This window comes from Ictidomys tridecemlineatus, unplaced genomic scaffold (genome assembly GCF_052094955.1).
Source record: "Ictidomys tridecemlineatus isolate mIctTri1 unplaced genomic scaffold, mIctTri1.hap1 Scaffold_612, whole genome shotgun sequence".
Taxonomy (NCBI): Eukaryota; Metazoa; Chordata; class Mammalia; order Rodentia; family Sciuridae; genus Ictidomys; species Ictidomys tridecemlineatus.
Genome location: NW_027524193.1, coordinates 175,069 through 183,980, shown reverse-complemented (window position 1 = coordinate 183,980; position 8,912 = coordinate 175,069). Strand labels below are relative to the sequence as shown.

At 35.8% G+C, this 8,912-nt stretch overlaps 1 pseudogene; it reads right to left on the bottom strand.

The window, feature by feature from the left end:
- Nucleotides 1-237: 237 nt before the first annotated feature.
- Nucleotides 238-1,732, bottom strand: LOC144374203 (transcriptional repressor p66-alpha pseudogene; annotated as a pseudogene).
- Between the last annotated feature and the right edge of the window lie 7,180 nt (nt 1,733-8,912).

Genomic DNA, 8,912 nt, shown 5'->3' with positions numbered 1-8,912 from the left:
GGCAAAGAAAGTAAGGAAGGAAGCCCGCAGAAAGGTCCCTCAGTTCTGATCCCTGCCCACCATGAAGCAGCACCCCTTTTCCCAGCTGTGATGAGGCTCTGCAACCAAGGATTAATATCTTGCTTCAGTAGCAGAGTGGCCATCACTCGCTCTCAGAGGGCAGTGTGGTGTATCCTTTTAGAACAAGGGCCAGTTGGGAGGGAGGAGGAGCCTGTCCTCCACTGGGCCTGGCTCACACTATTTCCACCTGGCCGACTGGGGTATGGAGCATGGTGGAATCATGCAGAAGAGGTATTTTCGCTGGCGATCCACAGCAGAGGACATCTAATGAACTGCCAAGTTTGGACTGACAAATGTCAGGGTCCCCCCTGTGCTCAGGAGCGTTTTCTTCCAGTTGGAGGTGACAATGCTCTTGGCCGTACCTGCAGCTCTCTAGGAATGTCTGCCAGTCCTGCTGACCAGGGTTGTGGCCGAGGCTGTGTTCTGCAGTTTGGGTGACTGGCCGAATGTGTGCAGTACACCGTGGGGTGTTGTGGCTGAGCTTCACGACAGCTGGCTAGAGGCCTGTACAGCCCCGTTACTCCAGTCTTGGGCCTTTTATGAACCTGCTTCAGGGCTAAGTGGGGAGCAGCAGTGGGATCAGCCTTGGTGGTGGTTGTGGTGGCCATGCCCTGCTGCACAAGGTGCTGTTTAATCTCTTGCTCCTGTTGCAGCGCCTTCACAAAGGCAGCCTTCAGGCTCTAGTATGCTCCACCTTGAGTGCCTTCTTCTGGTTGGATGTCATGCAATTCTCTCACATGATGGCCCCACCCTTCTCCTCCTGCCAATGGCATGTGAAGTCTGTATTGTGCTGTGCACACATGTAGGACTCCCGGGATAGCACAGCAGCAGCTGCAGCAGCCAACATCCTGCCTGCTTGTGTCTCCAGTAGGTTCTGCACTACCTCCTCCAGGCCAACAAGGTATATGAACTCATTGTTGGCAGCACTTGGCAGAAAATTCATCTCTGTGGCTGGGGAATTAGGTGGGGGGATCCCCAGCAGTGTCTTCTCTAGTTGTTTGCCTAGTGCAAGCTTGGTGACCACCTATCGGCTGGCTGGAAACTCACCAGAAGTAACCACAGAAGCAACACTGGTAGGGATGGAGTTGGCCTGAGCGGAGGCAGCTGTTGTCCCCTTCAGTGATGCTGGGGTGGGCTGTGGGAGTTTGACAGCAGATTGGTGTTGGAGACATTGGTGACATGGATGAGTCCCTGCTGGATGATTTTCTGGCCCTGAATTTGAATTTGCACACTGGGCACAGAAGCGGGGGTGTGGGGGGGTAGAAGAAGACGCGGTGGCCCTGTGGTGGAATGTTGCCGGATGTTATGGATTTTCTGGGACCCCCTGACAAGTGGGGGCATGATGATCTGTTATGTCCCCTAAGGTCCCAGCTTAGAAAACACCTGTTGCCCGCCACGGACCGGGGGTGGCGGGATGGCACTCGAGTTGAAGAGGTCTGAATTGATGTCTTGCCAACGGGAAGGTTCTGAGTGTCTCACACGAATGGGGGAGGGGTAGTCACAGTGCTCCCATTGGAGCCCGTGGGCTTCCGGGAGGTGGCTTCTTTTGGTATTTGACTCTGCCGCAACTTTTTCAACAATACAAGCTTTGCTTCTTCTAATCTTAGCTCTCCTTTTAGCTGCTTGATCATTCTTTCTTGTTTGTCAGGACTACTTTTCAGGAGAGCCTAACTGCTGGTCTCCTTCAAGGCTGTCTTGGTCAGTACATTCACCCTTGGGTTTGAAGGTTGCTCATTGTCAGAGAGCACAATCACATGGGGAGAGGGCGGTCTATTTTCAGACTTCATGTCACTGTGTGAGGTTCACATATCCACTGGCCCGTCACTCACCAGTCCCTCACCTCTTCACATTATGGTGGCCTCTGTTGCCCTCAGCAATCCTTGGGCTGGACCTGCTCCTGGCTCAGGTGTCATTCTTGTATCTCCATCAGAGTTTAAGTCTGAAGCTGACGATCTTCTCTCCATTTTCATTTTCTTGCTCTCCACATCATCCTCTATAGGGTCTGGTTCAAGGCTCATTTCTGATTTAGTGTTCGGCATGCCTCCTCAGTAATTCTAAAGGGCTGCGGGTCCTCTGGGCAATGCACGGGTTCGCGGGTGTTGCGGGGCCAGGCGGCGGAGGGGCCAGGGGCACCAGGCCACGAGTATTTGTTATGCCAGTGGGGCCACCTGTGCCCGTGGCCGCTGCCCCACCCATCTGCCTGCCATACCGGGCCGCCGGCCAGATCTGCAGTTTATTTTTTGAATAGTGGATATTATTTGATTGCTGATGCAGACTTACAGATACGTGATCCAGAAGAAAATAATCCTTTAATATTATAGTAAGAAAAATATTTGACTTTTTAAAAACCATGGTGTTTAAATGCTAAATATGAACTTATAACCTTATGGACTCCCAACAAAGTTTGTCATTAACTGTTATTATTGTTTATATGAATTATACAACATGATATTTGTTGGTAGATAATGTTATCTTAATATATCAGTTAATCCTTTGGAAAGTAATTATTTATTTGATGATGATATCTTAGAAGAAAGTATCCTGACTGCTGTTTTTTTTTCTTGTTTATTAATGCAATTCCTGGCATGTAGCAGGAACTGAATGAATGTTGAATGTATGAGTGAATTTAAAGAGGCTAGGTTTTAAGTCAGTAGCACTGTTTATATCTATTCACTTAATAGTGTTGGATTTCTTCATTCTATATATATATATATATATATATATATATATAGAGAGAGAGAGAGAGAGAGAGAGTAATATATCACAATCTTACTAAAGAGTAATTTAGGGTATCTCTCCTATTAAAGAATGGATACAAAATTTAGATTATATTCATTGTTGCTGATAAATACTCAGATGCAAGCACAAACTGGAAATAGTTTCATTGGAAGTAGTTTTCCAGTCATAAAAATACTTAGTTATGGTGCACCAATGGTAATTCGATAAAGAAAATAATAGTATAATCTGCTGGAAGATTGCAACTACTCTTAAATTTAGGAGTTATTTGAGTTATTTTCACATCTTTTATCATAACAGAAAACTATTTGAGACAAATTTATATCTTGCAGCTAGTATGCTTGCACTGAAAGGATACTGTGTTTGGTGTGAGGAATTTAATAAAAAGAATGGCTGACTAAAAGAAAAAAAAAACCTGAATAGGGTTTAGGAGAAATGTATTTAAAATTAGTACTCAAAAAATAATCCACATTTACTTTTGTTTGAAGTTTTTATACTTAAAGTGCTTCAATGCAGTTAAATTATAAGATTAGCAGATATTAGATTTAAATGAAATGAATTTCCTTTCTATTAAAATATTTAAATAAAATGGCTTTTCCACATAATTTGGTTAACAATAGACAAAAGGTTATAGCTGTGAATATGTATAAGCAATGTACTTTAAAGGAAAAATTATTACATTGAAATATTAATTTGTATTTTTGCTTATTCTCTTATTACTAAATATATATATTTTTTGAATCCTTTGTTGAAATCTGGAATCAGTTAAAGAGAGCTTGGCAAAGAAACTTTGAATCTAAGAGTGTAGGATTTGATTGTTGTTTAGAGATTAGTGAGTCATTGCATAGTTTTGAGCAAGGAAATGATCTACAATCAATCATTTTATAGTCAAAGCTATAAATACAATCATAATATGTAAAGCTATGCCATAATTTTTATGAAATTTGTAATCATAACCAAATCTTGTCAACCACAGCTACCTAGGAGGTGTGTTTATACAGAATGTGTTTATACAGAATTAATTAAACTAAGATTTTTTTCCAATGAACTTGACAAGCTTATTTTATAGATGTTAATTCATTTCAGGAGTTGGAAATTCTATGTCTGATTTTATTTAAAATATTTTCCTAGTTATTCATAATAGAAGTTGAGCATGTGTGTATGTGTGTTTGCACAAATTCTTGTGGTCTAACATTCAAGATTTGTTTGGGTGGGGTGATGAAGGACAGTAGAAAAGTTATTAACATCTTTAGAATTCAATGTTGTATGCATAATTTGAATCTATCTGGAAAACAATGGAAATGATTTTTACCATCTCAAATTTTTAATTAATTTATCAAGGGTGGAAATAAATACAGTGAAAAATTTAGCACTCAAATTCAAATGACTATCGAACAGGTGGCAAATTTTTTCCTCCACCTACCATGCAACTTTATCTCAAGAAATGCATCATTTAGCAAATGCTGCTGCTAGCAGATAATTCTCTTTCAGAACAGGAAAAACAAATGGAGGGGGAGAAATTCTTTAAAGAAAATCTTTTTCTTGATTTTCTTTTTAAATTGTGAATGTGAGAAATATGTATTTTATTTTCTTGGGGGATGGGTGGTGGAAAGCAAGAGTGAGTGCACTGATTAACCCACCTATTTTGCAGTATTGTTAACCATTCCTGGCTTTAGTTTTGTTTTGTTTTGTTGCTCTTTTTTTTTATACCAAAGTACTGGTAGTAACTTTCAGGTGTGATAATTATATTAACCTGGGAGCTTAAAACATTTGTATAATACTTTAGACACTAGCTAAAGAGACCCTATTCTTAGTGAAATTGTGCTATTAGAATACATTTTTAGACTTAACCTCTGTAAGGAAATGGTGGCAAGCAAAAGGTTGCACTGATAAACCAATTGGTAACTAAATACCAAAAAAGGTCAAGATATTGTTCATATACTTTTGCATTTTTACTATTCTCCAATTCATTTGTTTGGTGTGAGCTAGAAGCTAATGTGCCAATGCATAAGTTGGTATACACAGCCTCTACTAAGAAAAGTTATGTTTCCCTGTATTTTTGAAACTAATAATTTCAAAAAGCACTAAAATTTAGTTTCCTATTCCTTCCTAATAAAATTTGACCTTACCTACCTTTGTGTATAACATGAATTGGGGTTTGCAGTGATAGAAACAAAGAAAATGAAATGTACATTTTATATTTTACTGGAACAACTCCTTATTTTTTAAGTAGTAAAGTACTTAATTGCATTTGAGTTCAAATCCCAAATAATCTCCCAATGTCCAAAACAAATTCTTCCCAATAATCTCCCAATGCTCAAAACAAATACTTCCCAATAATCTCCCAATGCCCCAAACAGGAAAAGTTTGTTTTGGGCATTGGGATATTATTTGGGCTTTGAACTCAAATGCAATTAAGAGGAGATCTTCTCTTTCCTATATGACAAGTCAATTTGCTATAGTAAATTATAATAATGCAACATTCTTTATAGAATCTCTAATAAATTCTTTGTAGAAAATATATTTGAACCAGATTGACAGAGAACTCTTGCTGTAGCCCATCTAGCACGTATGAATGTTGTATAAAATCCTTCAATGTCATGATATTTTCTATTAAAATAAAAATAAAAGATTTGTCCATTAGGTGGCTTTAAATTTTTCTTTTCAAATATTAATTTGTATGAACATTCCATGTAGACAGTAGGGACTTAATATATTTCTGTACTAGAAACTTGAAAGGATGTCTTCTACTCTGCTCTGGTCATTTTATAGGTATAGAGTCTTTGTTTTAATTTGCGTATTCTGGATTACTGATGAAGTTTAACCATTTTTGTTAATCATTAATATTTCATGTTTGTGAATTGTGTGCTCATATCATTTACATACATTTCTCTTAGAGTACTTGTTAAAACATGGAAATTCTGAGGCACAATTACAATGTTGGCCTCATTTCGTGAACATGCAACATGCTTAAAATGTTTTTCTCATTTGTCTTAAAACAAAAATGCAAAGAAATGACATAGTCTATGTATGTCCAATTTGACCATGTTTACAATTGTTTCAGCAAAATGATACAGAGATGTCTCTATCTGTAACCTAATGGCTGTTCAAAAAAGCAATTTTTTCTGTGAGCAAGCACAGTTGACTGATGCATCCCCAATTTTGTGAAAGATTACTTTTGTGTTCTGGGGGTGGTCACATTGTTTTGAAAATAGCATTTGTCCAGTGGATAGAAGTGTCTTGGCAGAGATATGCAGATTTAATATTGTAGGAAGAAAAATATACTTTATTTTTAGAAAGAAAATTGATGAATATAATCTTTCTCCAGAATAACTTTGTAGTGTTGATGAAATGGGAGTATTGAGACAGGATTCACTACATTCTAAACTTCATATTGATCCAAATAACAACTGTTTTAAGCAGAATTAATAAATCATTGTTTTTACATGAACTTATATAAAATCAAATCTTGTCTATATAATAGTCTTATAAACTTAAAAGCCAATATCTGCTTATCTGCTGTAAACATTTGATCTTTAAGTGATGGATGTGAGGATGCCACAGGAACTGTATTTCATAGCCATGGAAGAGTCAGTGGTAATTAATAATCATACTGTGTTTTTGTATTGATAACATCACTACATGGAATCAAGAAGAGAGGGCCAGGGAATTATTTAAAATATAAAATTTATTGAGAAATATTTCATGAGGCACTCAGTTTCTCTACATCATGGTATCTCAACTTTAGCAGTGTTGACCTTTTTTTTCTTTCTGTACAACTTTGATGTACAGAACTGTCCTGTGAGTTATGTTTAGAAGCATCCCAAGAAATGAAAGTAATTGTGTGCCCTCCCCAATTGCTATAGTGAAAAATGCCTCTAGACATAGCTGAACACATATGTGTGGAGGTAAGCAAATATCTTTCACTCCTCCCTCCTTCATTGAGAACCACTGTCCTGTATGTTGTTTTTAATCATATGAATTGAAAGACAATTTTCTTTTAAAAAGATTTTTTGTTGTTGTTGTTTTGGTTCATGGAATTACTCAGATAATCATTCCTTTAAGTGTAGTCTGATATAATTGTGGCCTGGGGTTGCAGAGAGGTGTCACCTCCTTACAATGTTGAGGAACAATGCTCTTCACATCTAGTCAGTAAACTTAATGAAAAGGAGATGGAAGGGAATATTAATTCTACTAAGAATGGTGACATATTATGCACTGTTACTGACACAGAAATTATAGTAAGTGTTTTAAATGTTAAAAGGTCAATACATACTGACAAAAAATCATAAAGAAGATGAATTTACTGAAATCTTCCTCAGCTTCTGAAGTGATTAATTAGGAAGCCAGTTACATTATATTGCCAAGAAAGGACTGCATTTTCACATTCTGTCTTTCAATTTTAAGAGAAAAAGACAAATGACAAGTAAACAAGTTGTTATCTGTAGTTTATTCATAAAAGCAATTTCCAGGGTATATCATAAGGGCAATGTTGTTTCAGCTTTACCCCTGTTTCTTTTACATCTGCAGTTTTGATAAATGATAATTGATAGTTATTTAAGCATTCCAATGTTCATTCAGGAGACATGTATTAAGCTTCTCATGCCAGGATCTGTGTAGAAAATACAGATACTAATAAAAGATTCTGCTTGAATATCCTATTAAAATAATTCTCGATGAATAGAAAACTTCTGAATATAGATACTACTCAGCATCAATATATTTTTTGACTTTTCAAACTGATTCTGTAATTTTAAATGTTGTCTGCAAAAGTTATTGAGAAGTATAGGTGAAGATATGTATTAATATTTCTGTTATGATTATGATCTGTGAGGCTTAAGGTTTTTTTTATCATTTTCATGAGATCATCTAAGAGTTTTTACATTTTAGATTCTTTTAGCATTGAAAATTTAATTTTGTTATGAAGCAGGTGGTTACATTTTTTTTCTTCCATCTGACAGTTATTAATTTGGTCAGGTGACAGGATTTTAGTTTTTGTGGGTTTTTATGAACTTTATATTTTTTCTCTTTAGATTCTTTGTCTATCTTTCAACCATTAAATAATATACGCTGTCTGGTTGCATATAAAATACTGTAAGATTTTCATTTAAATTGCATTAAATTTCCAGAACAGTTAGTAGATAATTAATTCTAATATTGAGTCCCCCAAAAGGTGAACTTAGTGCATGTTGACATTAGGTTTTCTTATATGTCCTTTAACAATGTCTGTAACCCTCACAACAAAAGTCCTGCTTATTAATTTCTTTTTGTTTCCTGTTGTTACAATAATGTTTTTCTAATTAGCTTCCACTCTGTACTGGGAAGCTATTAATTTTTGTGTATTCATCTTTTGTCCTAGAAATTTGCTCTCCTTTCTTGTTCTTATAGAAAACCAAATATTTTTGGCTTTTTTGTTCTTTTTCTTGTGTCCTTCTTCCTTATCTTGACTTATTGCAAGGATTTCCAGTACAATTTTGAACAGGACTCAAACTAACAGGCACAATTATCTTGCTCTTGCTTTGATAGTACTACATCTAAAATGTCACCATTCATGTGATATTTACTGTATTTTTTTTCTAAATATATTTCGTAAGGTTAGAATGATAACCTTCTATTTCTTGTTTACCAAAATTTTATTTTTTAAATCAAATTTAGTGTCTATTATATCATAAGCTTTTTCTAAATATCTTCTGAAATGATAACACGTTTTTCTTTTTCCCTCAGCCATGTAATGTAGTTAATTATATTGACAAATCTTCTGATAGTTAACCAGTCTTTTATACCAGCACTAGGTCTTTCTAGGTAATATATTTTTGTTTTGTTTAAAATATATAAGTTAAAAATCACAGTGCATTTAATGCAAGATGATGAGAATTGATGTGTTTTACAAGAAATAAAATCATTTTCTCAGACCTAGAACTTAATTATTTGATTACTGTAATTAGACAATATTATGAACTTTCCCTATTTCATCTATGATTTGAAATGTGAAGCAGTTTTTAAGTTGGTATAATTTAATGAAATATATATATATATATATATATATATATATATATATATATATATTAATTTTGGTTTATATTTTCCCCTTTTTAAAATAATTGGCTTTAATACTA